The following is a 15,717-nucleotide window of genomic DNA, read 5'->3' as shown; positions in this document are numbered from 1 at the left end:
AAGACTACCTACAGACCAACAAAAGTCTAAAACATGCATATTGAATTAGGGGTTATAAAGATAAATGGATCCAAGAAATCTATAAGCCTATATAAAATAATACACAAGAAGCTCTCTTGATCAAGCGTCACTTACCCAGCTTGCTATGTAAACCCACATTGTTCATTTCCTCTTTAACCATACTGACAGATGCTCACAGAATACTGAAAACTCACAGCCTGCAGGATTCTCTCTAGCATGCCCCTCAACACTTCTGCTCACAACTGCTGAGCTGTATATTCACCCAGAACAATATTTGTTCCAAAACCTCAACAGGGGAGTTTTATTGTTATTGTAATTAGCTAACTTAATTAAATATCACATAAACCATGAAAGCAAAAATAAAAGGTCTTGTATCTTTAAAAACTAAGTCAAATGCATTGAAAAGACTTGATAAAGGCAAGTCACTATAAAACACTGCTGTTGAAATAGGCAAAGGTAAGAGAAATATTTTTAAAACTGGGAAAAATAATAAAATATAGAATATAATGTTTCTCAAAATATAGCATGGAAGCCAAGAACAGAATGCTGAGCCCCACCTTCCATAGTTTCTGATTCAGTAGGTCTGGAGTAAAATCAAAGAATTTGCATGCTATGAAATTCCCATGATGCTGACGCTGCTGGGCTGGGAACCACACTTTTAGAACCACTGCTCTGCAAGTCTCAATTTTTAAATCTATATTAAAGAAATACAGCATAAACTGGATATGATTTTTTATAGATGTAGATTTATATAAGACTTGCAGTTGCAATCAGCAAGCCTATATTGAAAAAAAGGCCCTCGACCCTAGTCACAAAAACAGCCTATTTATACAGTTTGCACATTTCAAGTTAAAATGTTAGTGAGAAGTGTGCAGTTTTTACGACCTACTGTTTTAACTGAACTTTTTCTATTAACAGTCAAATGACAAGAACCAATCTCATCAGAAAAGATCCCTTGTCAAATATAGACTATGAAAGTACCACTGAAGTTTCAAAGTTTCTTTACCTTCACCATTTGCAAGAAGGAAATTCCGTGATTGTCTCATTGGTTATGAGACTTCCCAAAACACAAACTCATAGAAGCTCATAAAATCAATGATGCTTTTAAAATAAAAGTTAAAAGGTTTAGTATCACTCTCTCCAATTTATAGATGAGATTACTGACTCAGAAGAAACATATCTAAAGGTAAGTCAGCCAACAAGTGGCAGCCAAGACTCTGAATACAGATTTGTCTCCAAAAACAGTGCTTATTTTCCCAAACCACAAAATATTGCTGTATAATCTTTAAAAGAATCAAAGACAGGTTTGCAACAATACACCATTAGAACCCTAATCAATCCAAATGTCTGCAAAACAGAAAATGACCAAACTAGCAGCCAGGTATGGTGGCTCATGCCTGTAATCCCAGCACTTTGGGAAGCCAAAGAGGGAGAATCACTTGAGGCAATCCCATCTCCACAAAAAGTAAAAAATTAGCTAGGTGTGGTGAAACATGCCTATAGCCCCAGCTACTCAGGAGGCTGAGGCAGGAAGACTGCTTGAGCCCAGGTGATCGAGGCTGCAGTGAGCTATAATTGTGCCACTGCACTACATCCTGGGAAACAGAGGGAGACCCTGTCAATTAAAAAAAAAAAAAAAAAGAAGAAGAAGAAGAAGAAGAAAGAAAGAAAATTGCCAAATGTGAACAGTTATAACCGGATGATTATAAACATTATATCTTCATCTTGAACATAATCATAAACATCATCTATAAGCTGAACTTATTAAGTGGCAAGAGAGGATCATCAAACATAGGGCACTGTAAGGGAGCTAGTTTACCAGCACTGATGCAAAGTTTAGTATTTATGGACTGCTTGAAAACAAAGGAAGAGATGAGGTAGCCCAGTGACGACAATCGCCATTAAGATAATGCCATTAAACCAAGTTAATTTTAGAAACTAGAGGCAGAGACAAACAGCACCTTATCTCTGCCTTATAAGGTAGTGATGCATTCATGTTGTATTATAAATTCCAGAAGAGAACCATATCTGTAAAACTATGAAGGAATCCATCTTTATGTATCATAAGCCCATAAATGCAACTTTATAAGAATTGCTTTATTCAGTAGTGTTTTAAATAGAGAAAAATGCATTTATATGTATTTTTATACATGTCTTTCATAATGCCTGTAGTTACCTTTAACCATTCCTCTTTATTTCTTCACACTGATTAAAATTTACCATCAAGTGTCCTTTCATTTCAACCTGAAGGACTCCCTTTAACATTTCTTAGAGTTCGTGAGAATCCTTTCAGTTTCTGTTTATTTGGAAATGTCTTAATTTCACTTTCAGTTCTGAAGAACAGTTTAGCTACACAGAGAATTACTGGTTGACAGTCTTTTTATTTCAACGTTGAAAATGTCTTCTAGCCTCCAGGGTTTCTCATAAGAAGTCAGCTATTAAGCCAATTGAGGATTCCTTGTAACAAGTCATTTTTCTCTTGCTACTTTCAAGATTTATCTTTAAATTCAACTATGATAGTCTAGGTATGGATCACTTTGGGCTTATTCAACTTGGATTGCAGTGAGTTTCTTTAATGTATAGCATAGAGTAATATTTTTCAGCAAATCTGGAAAGCTTTCTGCCATTATTTTTTTTTTAATTTTCTTTCTGCCTCTTTCTCATCTTCTCGGAATCCTGTAATGCCCATGTTGGTACAACTTTCGATGGAGTCACCTAAGTCTTTTGAGGTTCTGTTCATTTTTCTTTCTGATCCTCACAATGAATAATTTCTATTGTCCTAACTTTGTGTTAAAAGATTCCTTCATTTGCCGATTTATATCTGTTGCTGAGCTCCTCTAGTGAATTTTTCATTTCAGTTATTATACTTTTAAGATCCAGAATTCCCTTGTTTTTTAATAATTTCTATCTTTATTAATATTCTTTCTCTGGTGAAATACCATTCTGATACTTCCCTTTAATTCTTTAGACATGGTTTCATTTAGTTCTTTGAAAAGCTAACTTAAAGACTATGAAGCCTAAAATCTAGGCTCCCAGAGGGACATTTTTTGTTAGTTTTTTATTATTATTTGTCTCTGTGTGTGGCATATTTACTGCTTCTTTGCATTTCTCAATTTTTGTTGAAAACTGAACATTTTAGGTAATATATTTTAACAAATCTCATATCAGATTGCTCCACATTGTTCCCCTTAATTTTTAATCATCAGTGTGTTGTTTTTCTTGATGCTGCTTATTTAGTACTTTCACGAAATAATTTTAAGATCCTGTATTACCTGTAGTGTGTGGCCACCGAGTTCTCCGCTATAACTTTTTTTTTTTTTTTTTTAATCTTGTGTTTATTTGTAACCCTGGCTTCCTAGAAGTCATACCTGGACCAGTATAATGTAGCAGTCAACCAATCATCATTTAAAAGATTTCCTTAAATGCTTTACCTATATGTCTTCTACCTTTTGCCAAAGAAATCATGAAAAATCATACCTTCAAACTTCAGGAAGCTTACAAATAGCACGGATTTTCACTTCCTGCTTACTCAGTGCCTCAAAATCAGTCAGAGTTGACATTCTCCTTTCCCAGGTCATTTCTGGGCATGTGTACAGACTTACACTTTGTACAGCCTTTTAAATACCCAGGAATATGTCAGAGCTTTCCAAAGTTCCCTATAGTTGGCTAGTTCTCCAGACTTTCCTTGTAAATTCCTGGCCAGCTTCTTCCTTTGCCTCAACTGAAATCACAGCCTTAGGCAGTTGATATTTTGCCAAGTTTGCTATTGTTTCAGTAATGCCCTGGGGGTAAGCTTTTTCTTCCCCCAGCTGAGCTGAGTTCAGAGTCAAATCAAATATCCAACCACTCTCCAAAAAGAGTTTTCCCAGGGAGCTGCAAGTTGGGACAAAATATTAACTATGCTCTGGGGATAGTGCCTTTAATGGAGCTCCAAAAGTGGTCAGCTATCTCCATTGTCTGCAATACTGCCAGCTTTTGGCTATACCACTAAGCTGGAGAGAGAGATAAGAATAACCCCAAGTTAAAATATCACAGACCCCACTGGTCTTCCCAAGATTCACTAGTTTTCTTTTCGACAGATAATTTTCAATTCATACTCCTGCTTAATTGCCAGAATTCTAAAATGGCTGATTTTCATTATTTTACCCATATTTTTGTTGTTGTATAGGGAGCACAAATTCACTGAGGCCCTCACTCCACCCTCCTGGAAGTTGATCAAGTTCTGTAATATTCTGAATTCATAATTTTCATGACAAAAAGATCTTAACCAAAAAAAAAAAAAAAAACCCTGTTTGGTTTTTTCAAAAATACTTAAAATTTTTAGATCACTGATTCTTATCTCTAATAGAAAGTTACAAAAAAATCTGTAATTCAGTACTTAAATGAGAGTGAAACAGATCTGTGAGACAGGAAAAAATAAACTGCATAAACAATTTATCACATCTTTCCTGTTAATATATGAATTATCAAAAACAAAGGTGATTACTGGTCTCAGAGCCACTCTCAGACCTAAACAGCCTTTCAAATCTTTTGGGGACAACAGAAACAAGTAAAAGTGAGGAGGAAAGCCTAGTCCATCTTGTCTTACTTGGCTGACTGAGGCCAAAACCAACCATACTCTGATAGTAAGAAACTTTTTAAAACCACAGAAAACTGGAAGTGGGAAATCGACAGAAAAGAAGAATCAGAAACTTGACTTAGGAGGCAACCCTATCTCTTGAGATTTCTCTGAAGAGACTCAGAACAGAGATTGAGTTTACCTCAGATTCACCCAAGTATAGGCCAAAATCATGGGCTTCTGGAACAGAAAAGAGTTGTTCATTACTATTTCTCTTTTGTTAGCTGGTATTGGCAAGCCAAGGAAAGACCAAAACTGCCAAGGCAGGCCAAGAAAAGTAAACATCTTTTAGCAAAGCTTTTATTTTCAAGAATATTGTCGCATGTTTCTTTTGCTTTTCTATTGTTGTGTAACAAACCACCCCAAAACTTACTGGCACAAAACCACCACCATTTTATTTGGTTATAATTCTGCAATCTAAGCAGGGCTCAGCTGGGTAGTTCTTACACTCATCTTGCTGGTGGCCATTTATACTACTGCTTTCAGCCAGCAGATGAGAAATGAGATCAGCTAAGATACTAGCATGGCTGAGCGTCACTCTCCGTGAAATCTCAGAAATTCTCCCTTCCACGTGGCCTCTTTTCCACTGGGTCTCTCTAGGAGAATGGTCAGATTTCTTACACGATAATCCTGTCTCTCAAAAACATAAAAGCCTACGTTGTCAGACCTTTTTGTACCCAGACCTGGAAGAGCTTTAATTCCTTTGCATTCTCTTTGTTAAAACAAGCTACAGGCCCAACTCAAACTGAAAGGAAAGTGACTTCACAAGGGCACGAATGCCATCAATGTAATAGACAACTAAAACATTCAGGCCAATGTTCAGATGACTGGAATGGATGCAACCACAAGAAACTATAAAATGGCTAAAGCTTGAAGACTGGGCAATTACAGTCAGATTCTATTCTCTGTTCTTTCCCACAAAAAGAGTCAATCTAGGTTCACCGGGAATCTTAATTATAAGTAGAACCGGTGAATCACTTAAAAGCCATATGACCTTAGACAAGTCAATGAATCTCTCTTAAGCTTCAGTTGCTGTATTGAAAAACAGGAAAAATTACACATACCCTGCCTGTCTTAAGAGGAATGCTGTAGAATAAATAAGACAAGAGCTTTGAAAACTATAAACTGCTATACAAATATAAGGAAATATTATTTACCTGACAGGATGGTAAGTATAATCAACCTAGCTAGGCTCCATTCCCCCTCTTAATAAAATTATAATCATCATCATTAATTGCCCTATATGCTAAATTACTACCATTGCAATATTATATATAATAGCAAGCTAAAATTACATTATGTTTTGTTACTATGAAGAATAATAATACTAACTACAATTTATTGTTGTCCAATTATATGTCAGGTGCTGTTGGTTACTTTCAGTAATCTATAACTAATCCTTACAATAACTCAATAAGGTAGGTATTATCCCTCATTTACAAATAAAGAAACTGACACTTGGCTACTTTAAGTAACCTGCCCATAGTTACACAGCTAGTAAATGAAAAATCCATTCTTAGTATCTAACGCACAATAGGCACTTGATAAATATTTGTTGGATAAATTAAAGAACAAATAAAGCCAAGGCTATCTGGCTTTAATGTAACGTCGTTCAACTGTATCAAAGGATTTCTCTCTCACAATCCTTATTTTTATATACAGCTATTTAACCATAGCAAACACATCTAACTAACATGAACAATTTCACCTTGCACATCAAGAAAATAGTTTTCCATCTGAAAAGTACCTTTTTTAAAATAAAAATCTAATATTTAACCTATCTAATGAATTATTTTGAATTATAATGATCGTGTGACAATGTGGGGACATCAACTGGAATGAAAAGCAAAAAAAAAAATTACATACAAAAAATCACTAAAACAAAAATCATATTTTTAAATAAAAAAATAGGTGCATGATGGATTATAAATTTCCATATCCTATAATATGAAGAGATCTTGAAATTTAAGAGGAGGAAAAGAAACTGCCCAACAGAAAAACAGACGGAAGATATAAATGGACACTCAACAAAAGAAATATGAACAGCTAACGAATGCTTTATATTTTTGTCATTAGTTATTGAAGAAATGCGAATCCAAATAGATTTTGTTTCAACTATTCGATTGCCAAAATAAAAAATAAATAAATATAAAGACTGATTATATCCAGTGTCAGAGTAAACAAAGAAACAAAACATTAAAGCACTGCTGCTTGGCATATGAAATGGTACAACCTTTCTAGAGAACAATCTGATAATTGACAAAAAATATTCTAAATGTACCCAGCATTCACTCAGCAATTCCATTCCTAGGAATTAATATAAAGAAAATAATTGGAAAGCTACACAAAGATGCACATACATGCCAAAATACTGTATAGGATACCACCCAAATGTCTAGGTAGAGAACTGTTTAAATACATGATACATAAATACGATGCTAACAGAGATGTAAAATTTTATTCATTACCATGAAAAGATGTTCAAAATATGAGTATGAAAGTAAAAAAACAAACGGTGTGACCCAATTTTCATAATAAAGTGCACAAACTTTCATTTGTAGTAGAAAAGACTGCATACACACACAAGCAGAAGCACACCCAAGACTGCCAGGGTGAGCCCATATGCACTCACAGAGAAATTCCGAGAAGACATGACAGTAATGCTGCAAGCAGATACGTAGTCATCTGTGAGCAGAAGAATATATATATTTTTACTTTCTTTGTACATTTCTATATTTTCTGAATGCTTCCATTAAGCATATACAATTTTTATAATTGCAATTTAATAAAATCATTTTCACTTAAAATAATGTCAACTGTCATAAGCATGGACAGGTTCTGTGAACTTCGAATGTTAATTAGGTTTAACACAAAATATTGCCCAAAAAGCAGCTTATATGGATACTCAATGAAGATTTACATTTTATTCCTTTTTCAAATGATGGATTCAAAATCATAAAACCCTCATAGTTGTTTCTATTCACATGTATTAGAATTGGGAATTTATTTTAAAATGTAACTTTAAAATGAAAAATGAAACAGACATGTATAAGTGTTACAAGATACACTTAGCATAAGTGTGCTATATTGTATGTCTTTGAATAACTTGCATATGTAAGGGCCTAAAGACCTTGATTCTATAATGAAAAAAATCCAGCATCACTTGGTATGTCCACTTGGGAGCTTATTAACTTATGCTTATTATTTACACAGTATAATGGGAATTCTCAATTAGCCATGGGTACACTATCCACAACCAATCTTGCTTTTGAGTTTAGCCATTGTACCAAGAGTATAAGCAGTTTAGCTATTTGCTTCCTAGATCTCTCAGCTGTTTATTTTGTATTATGCCAGGATTTAGCAAAAAGAAATACTTAAAATCAATTATTCCACTTGGACAGTGGATAGGCAGGCAAGTGGGCAGCTACTACTCTCAGGGCTGAGCCTGAGTATCACCCAGATACACCACTACCTGATCCCTGAACAGGAGACTTTGGGAAATGTTTAGGGTCATTTTAGTTGTCCCAATGATGCGGGGAGGGGAGTGATTCTAATGCCATTTTGGCCCACAGATGCCAAATATGCTGCAACACGGAGTACCCCACCAAGATATGTCCAATCTATAGTAACAATAGTGTCCCTGTTAAGACAAGTACCATTTTCTTGCTCAATGTTGTATTTCCAGCCTACTGCATAACAGGTATTAAATAAATATTTGTTGAATAAAATCAAAATATGCAATTTATGGCACTGAATGAGACACAGATAATACAAAGGAGGGAAAAGAAGTGACAACAGAGAAACTAGATTCTACCTCTACCCTAAGACAGGCCATAGTGGCCGGGCTCTGTTATACTTAGGGGAACTCTATAATCAGACACATTGATACCTAAGATACTTATAAAAGCACAATAATTCACATTCAAATCCAGATTACAGATATCCAGGTATATGCTTTCCTCTATTAGTAAAGATCAGCAACTGTGTCAACTGAAGACATACATACCAGTGCCAATCTTGCCATGGCAACACCGTGGTTTAAGAGTACAGTTTCTGGAGTCAACTGCTGGGTTTGAGTCTGATTTTATACATGCATCACCTGAGTAAATTACTTGATATCTTAATATACTATTTACAAACTTGGCAACTTACCTAATGTCTTCTAGTATCAGCCTTCTTATCTACAAAATGGAGTAATGAAATTGGTTCACCACCCCCTACTCTAAATCTATGTGCCAGATATATTACACAACTCAAAATTTTTTGAATTTTGTAAAGTAATACCAAATATATATAACATCCCAGGTGAATATAGAGCAGCAACTCATAATCATACACACTAATGTTTCTGTAGCAAAAAATAAAAATAATGTTCCAGATGTAGGATATATAAAGACCCTTATGTAGCTTCATCTCACTTAGTTCAGGTTTTTCAGCCAAATTAGTTTGCTATAAACATAGGGAAACATCTTCAAAACCTTTGAATTTCAGAAATGAATATAAAAGATCATGGATGTATAGTACCTACTTCCCTTGGAGACAGTAAGTAAAAATTAAATGAGTTTATATAAGGTGCTTACCCCAGTGCCTGGCACACAACTAGCACTTAATAAATATTAGTTATTGTTATGAAATGGTAGCTAGCTAGTGTATGAAATACAAGACAATGCAAGGTAGCTAAAGGAGTCAGCAGACTTACAGAGCAGGAGGTGGGTAGGGATGAGTAGTGGTCAGAGGGACCTAAGACAACTAGCTAATCAAAATAAAACAAAATGAGAGTTGACTAACCATAAATTGCAAGAAAATAATGTATCTGCCACACTGAACTCTTAAGTACACATTTACTTCGTTTTGATAGATGGGAGTTTCTCCAAAAGTTAGCATTCGAAAACATTTAATATTTTCTACTTCACATGTGGCTTTCTACTTACAACTCTATGTAGCTTTCTTACTAAAAGGAGATCAAGTTTTTGAAGATTTTTAATCAAGGTAGGACCAAAACTGGTTTCTCCCTAAGGTAATAAACCAATTAAGTTTTTGTTGCCTACCACAGAATATAGTAAACTTTGGGCAGTTAAATAGTACACAAAGGCTGGGTGCAGACGCTCACACTTGTAATCCTAACCCTTTGGGAGGCCAAAGAGGAAGGCTCACTTCAGGCCAGGAGTTCAAGACCAGCCTGAAGGGAGACCCCCCCACCGCCCCGCGACAAAACAAAAAAAAAGCTGGGCATGGTGACACACCTCTAGTCCTAGCTACATGGGAGGCTAAGGCAGGAGGCCGAAGCAGGAAGGCTGCTGGAGCCAGGGAGTTCAAGCCAGGGAGTTCGAGTACCTTCAGTGAACTATGAAGGTATCACCACACTCCAGCCCGGGAAACAGAGCAAGAGTCTGTCTCAAAACAAAATTAATTAAATTAATAGTAAATGCAAAAAATAAAAATAAAAAACATACTGAATACCATTTCCCCTTGGAAATGACTGGAGTTAAATCTGCCCCTATATCACCTCCCTGTTCTATTAGTTTTTCCTAATCCAATCTACTGAATAAACTTTCACATTTACATAAGAAATGAATGAAACTATTACTTCTGAAGCACTATTCTGTGCCAGGCACTGGATTACGCACTTTGCATAAGTCCTTTACGTAATTTTCACAAGTCTTCAAGGTAACAATTAATGTCCTCACATTACATAAGAATATTGAATTTGGCCGGGCGCGGTGGCTCAAGCCTGTAATCCCAGCACTTTGGGAGGCCGAGACGGGCGGATCACGAGGTCAGGAGATCGAGACCATCCTGGCTAACACTGTGAAACCCCGTCTCTACTAAAAAATACAAAAAACTAGCCGGGCGAGGTGGCGGGCGCCTGTAGTCCCAGCTACTCGGGAGGCTGAGGCAGGAGAATGGCGTAAACCTGGGAGGCGGAGCTTGCAGTGAGCTGAGATCCGGCCACTGCACTCCAGCCTGGGGAACAGAGCGAGACTCCGTCTCAAAAAAAAAAAAAAAAAGAATATTGAATTAGTAAGTGAGTGACCCAATAGTAAAACTCAGGTCTGGCTGACTCAAAAAACCATGAGCTGCTTACACTAGACCACTTTGCCAAAGGATGCTGCTTCATTCTCACATTGTTGACAAATTTTTTGCTTCCCTCTGTATTTGTTATCAATTATTTTTAAAGTGTACATAATACGGAATTTGTAATCTCTCCCAGAATAAAAGAATTTTAATTCTTTCTATAATCCCAAATTTGAAATGAACTTGTAATTTTTATCTTCGTTTATTTCTGAAAAACAATTTAAAATCTCCAAAAATTACATGCATCATCTTTAGTTATAAGAGCATATTCATAAATATATAGCAATACATTTCCAAGCAATTAGCATCAGAACTATAATCAAAGAACTTTAAACCTGGTAAAGACTTTAACAATAATAGATACTGGCTGGGCACAGTGGCTCATGACTATAATCCCAACACTTTCGGAGGCCGAGGCAGGAGGATCACCTGAAGTCGGGAGTTCGAGACCAGCCTGACCAACATGGAGAAATCTTGTCTCCACTAAAAATACAAAATTAGCCAAGCATGGTGGCGCATGCCTGTAATCCCAGCTACTCGGGAGGCTGAGGCAGAAAACTCGCTTGAACCCGGGAGGCAGAGGTTGCAGTAAGCCAAGATTGTCCCATTGCACTCCAGCCTGGGCAACAAAAGTGAAACTCCGACTCAAATAATAATAATAATAATAATAATAATAATAATAATAATAATAATACAGATATTATTTAGATGAATTACTAACCATTCTGGTCTTAAAAGATTTTTGTGGGGTATGACCTACCAAATATTCCTCTATACCCTACTTCAGAGCCCAATGAACTTTTAGGGTCTGTCTTCCTGATGACAAATAAAAATCACCCTTTCTAAAAGCTTTCAAGGCAACAATTTACGGCTCTCTTTAACATATTATGCTGCTTTACCGATTTTAGCTGGCAGTTTGTAACAAAGAGTTAAGAGAAATACAAATAAATTTGAAAACTAATTTTAAGTTATTTCCCCTCCTTTCCTATATGAAATAGTTTTCACGGCTCCAATCTTTTCTCACTGTTGTCAATATCCATTTTTTCTGCCCTTTTCAGTCTCTCCAACTGTTTTATGCACAGAATAAACTATGGACAAAATAATCAAACTTTATCAGTTCAGAGTGTTTAGTTTAGTGCTCTGAACTAAAAGCTCAATGACCAAGTTAAAGAAAAATAATAATCACCAGCTTTTGAATATTAAACTCCAGAGCCATGCTCATATCTAAAAGTACAAAATCATTAATACATATTCAATTTGTAGACTGCTATGATTTGTGTCTAAACAATTATTTTGAATTTGTGTGATTAACTTCTAACCCTTATTAAATGTTATCACGTTTTTGATGGGCCCCGATACGGTTTATTTCCTGTGTGCACATAAGTAATTTCATAGACTGTTACAATAAGATTTAAATGCACATTTGAGTAAAATGAAAACATATTTTGGAATTCATTATTATCAAAGACTCTAGAATTCTACAATATGAAGAAGGAGCCATTTCTAGAAACTATTACCATTACTCATAAATGCTATCATAACTTAGAATTTTCTTTCTTTTTTTTAATAAAGACAGGCTTCCCTGTGTTGCCCAGGCTGGTCTCCAATTCCTGGGCTCAAGGGATCCTTCTACCTTGACATCCCAAAGTGCTGAGATTACAGGCACAAGCCACCATGTCCGGCCTAGAATTTTCAAAGTTCTATAAACAGGCAATAGCTTATGGAAATTATTTTTAACCACTAATGTACTTAATTCAATACCAGGCTTGGGGTTATGAAATTCAAGCAATATTTTAACTTGTATAAAGAATGATGATAGTTACTAATGTCACTTTATGCCCAAGACATGCTATGTTTAATACGGATAGTTTCTATTTTAATTTTTACAATTTTTCACATTTATATTTTTAAAACTATACTACTCTTTAAAGACCAATTGTTATTGGCCCTGGTAAAAGGTTAGTAACTTGTATATCCTGTGTGCAGTGTTAAGTCAGTAAATATTAGTTGGAAAGCAATAAAAGTAAAGGAAACTGCCAAGAGTCTAATTATTATTTCTAGATCCACGATGCCATTAGAAAAAGCAGCATATAACTTTAATCATCACTTCTAGCAACTGCAATAACAAAAAGAGAGGTATAGTTTACTACTCTAATTTAAAGTCCTTCCACCTAGGAAAGCAATATAGAGCAGCAGCTTTGAAACACTGTCTCCCAATAAAGTACTAGAGTCCTAATTTAAAAAGAGACAAAAATGGACCTGCTCTGCTTCCAATCATCCCTCCAAAGGTGTCCCCTGAAAAATTTCAGTAGAAATTTTTCAAATTATTAAAAATATAATTTAAAAATTATTAATAGAGTGGATACAAATACTAGAGTAAGAGTAGAAAGATCTGGAAAAGTGTTTCTTTACCTTTCTGTCTTGGTTTCCTCACCCTTAATTTGGAAACAATTCCTTCCCCATATAACTTACTGTTGGGAAAAGCTAAATAAGATGCTACACACAAAAGAGCTTTGCAAAGCATGACCTTTGTGTAGCATGACCTGTGAAAATATGAGGCATATTATAATTACTGTTCTATATGCTAGGCAATATTTTAAAATAAACGTACTTCTTTTCCTACCACTACAGTTTCCAAGATACTTCCTTACTTCACATACCACAAAGTAGTTTAATGTCATCAAAATGAAAAGAGGTCCAAAAATCAAATTAAAAGAGAAAAAGAGGGAAGGAGAAATACATATAGAATTATTCTCTATTGCTTCTCTCAGATAATTTAAGATAAGCTCATTTCCTATTACTTTACCAAGAGAAGGACTTCACCAACACATGTATTGATTAATTTCCTCTAAACTACTTTTGATAAATAAGTTTGTAAGCACTTTTAATAAAATATATTATGGAAACGCTTTTCTTCAAATCCATAAAAACATTCACAATTATTAGGTATAATATCAATGTCCATAGTCAGATATCTTCAATCATGAAAACTGATAAGGGAAAAGAATGTCCGACTGGTTTGACACAGACAACTCAAATGGTTTGAGAAATATAATAAAACTGTCATTATTTCCTAGGAAAAATACTTAAAAGAGTTGGTACTAAGTCCCTTTAAATATACTACCTATGATAAAGATTATTGTACCTCTTAAATTGTAACTTCTCTACATAAATGCATTTACTAACCATAAATAATGTTGTGAAGGCCTTGGACACAAAACTACTCAATTTCTCTTTCAACCTTATATCCATAAAATTTTAGAAAATGCGTAGGGTAATTTTTGATGTATTTTACAGAGGACTTATGCAGAACCACAAGTTTGAAATGGAGGATACAACTTCAGCTTATTCCTCTTGAGTTTTGTCTCTTAACTAGCAGATTGAGTGTTTATCTTCCCAAAGAAACTAAAGAGTCTCCTCCATGGTAATGGCTACTAAAACAGAGACCATACATCAAATTGAAATAAGGAACACCTTGCTCTCTGTGACGACTGATGGATTCTATTTCATCATCACATCTTTGATTAAAATAATATGAACACAATTTTTAGAACTTAGAAATTAAAGTCTAGTATTTAAAGATGAATTATTAACACTTTTAAAAAAATTACTAGATTATATATGCTTACAAAAAAGTAAACCACATGATTATTTTTAAATAATACCAATTTTAATCATATAGGCTTCATTTACTAAAAATTAAGAAACATTAAAATAGCAATGTTTGATCATCCTTAATGGGCTGGCAATTGTATTTCAACTCTTTGGAAAGGTAAGGAAGTAATTCGGGTGCAAACATAACCTCAAAGACCAATGATGATGAACAGCTTACAAGTACTCACAGACACTATGCCTATCCCTCTGACACCCTTCCCACCTATCCACCCTACCCTGACTCCTGCTCTTTTCACCTTTCTGAATGCCAGTGGAAGGCCTCTCTTTAAAGTACTGTTTGTAGTGGAAGCAGAAGTTCACACAAACAAGCTGCTGTATCTTCCTACATAACAAAACTATTATTGAGTAGCGGAATTATGACATCAGCAGTATGTTAACCAATTACTCTACAAATACTTAATATCTACTGATAAGCATGCTATTGTATCATTGGCTGAATTTCATAAAGTCAACTATTATTTTTCTACCTTTAAGTGAAACTTACTTTGATATAGGCTTAATGCTTAGTCTATGAAACTACTGTGAAAATATATGTGGCATATACACTTATTTGACTGCCATTTTAGAATGACAAACCCACACATTATGCAGGGTCACATATGGGTATCAAAGGACAGGAAAAGACTAACCTATGAGTCTCACATTTGTGCTCTCAAACCACTGAGTACTGCCTGAAAATCTTACATTATTGGAGTTCCAGTGCTCTTTCTTTATAGTTCCTCTATAAACTCTGTGCGGCAGTTATGACTTTTAAATGCAGCATGACCTTAATCCTACCTAAGGCAGGTTTGGTTGGTATGGAAAGTTGGTAGGTGGAAAGGAATTATCTTGTGGTTTTTACAGCACCATAGAAAGCTATGTTAACTGAAGCATTTAAAAATATGAACTGAAAACACATAACTATGTAAAGAATAATACTGTTTTATTGAAAACATATATAGTAGTGACAGAAAATAAAGTTCTTCACCATATTAACTATTGCCAACCATCAAGAAAGGAAAAACATCAAAATATGAAAAAAGAAAATTACTATTGAAAAAATTCAGATATGAGATTCCATATATGACATCTCAAAATACTCTGTATTATATATAAACAGTTCATTCTTTATAAAGAACATGTGTTCAAATTACTTCATATTCTTTCCATGAGCCAAACTCAATGTATTCTCTACCATAAAATGCCAGAATGACCAAGTGGCCTAAAATATTAAAAGCAAGAACAATTAGTTCACATTAAAAATGAATTTTTTGATATGTAGAAGGCATGTGACTATTTAAAATCATTAAGTTTATAGCTAAGTATTATATTAATTACATAACTAAATT

General features: G+C 34.8%; 1 protein-coding gene across 4 annotated transcripts in view; it reads right to left on the bottom strand.

Annotated features, from left to right (window-relative positions):
• The window catches only part of RFX3 (regulatory factor X3), a 311,034-nt gene that overhangs the window by 261,107 nt on the left and 34,210 nt on the right, over nt 1-15,717 (bottom strand). Inside the window, exon 2 of one of the 4 annotated variants that reach the window (XM_023213191.2) lies at nt 7,272-7,324. The exons of the other annotated variants lie outside the window; for them this stretch is intronic. The gene's annotated coding sequence lies outside the window, so the exon portion shown is untranslated. The remainder of the gene's footprint in view (nt 1-7,271; nt 7,325-15,717) is intronic. 4 annotated transcript variants of the gene reach the window in all.

The sequence above is a fragment of the Piliocolobus tephrosceles genome, chromosome 14, assembly GCF_002776525.5.
Source record: "Piliocolobus tephrosceles isolate RC106 chromosome 14, ASM277652v3, whole genome shotgun sequence".
Classification (NCBI taxonomy): domain Eukaryota; kingdom Metazoa; phylum Chordata; class Mammalia; order Primates; family Cercopithecidae; genus Piliocolobus; species Piliocolobus tephrosceles.
This window is presented reverse-complemented; position numbering and strand designations above follow the sequence as displayed.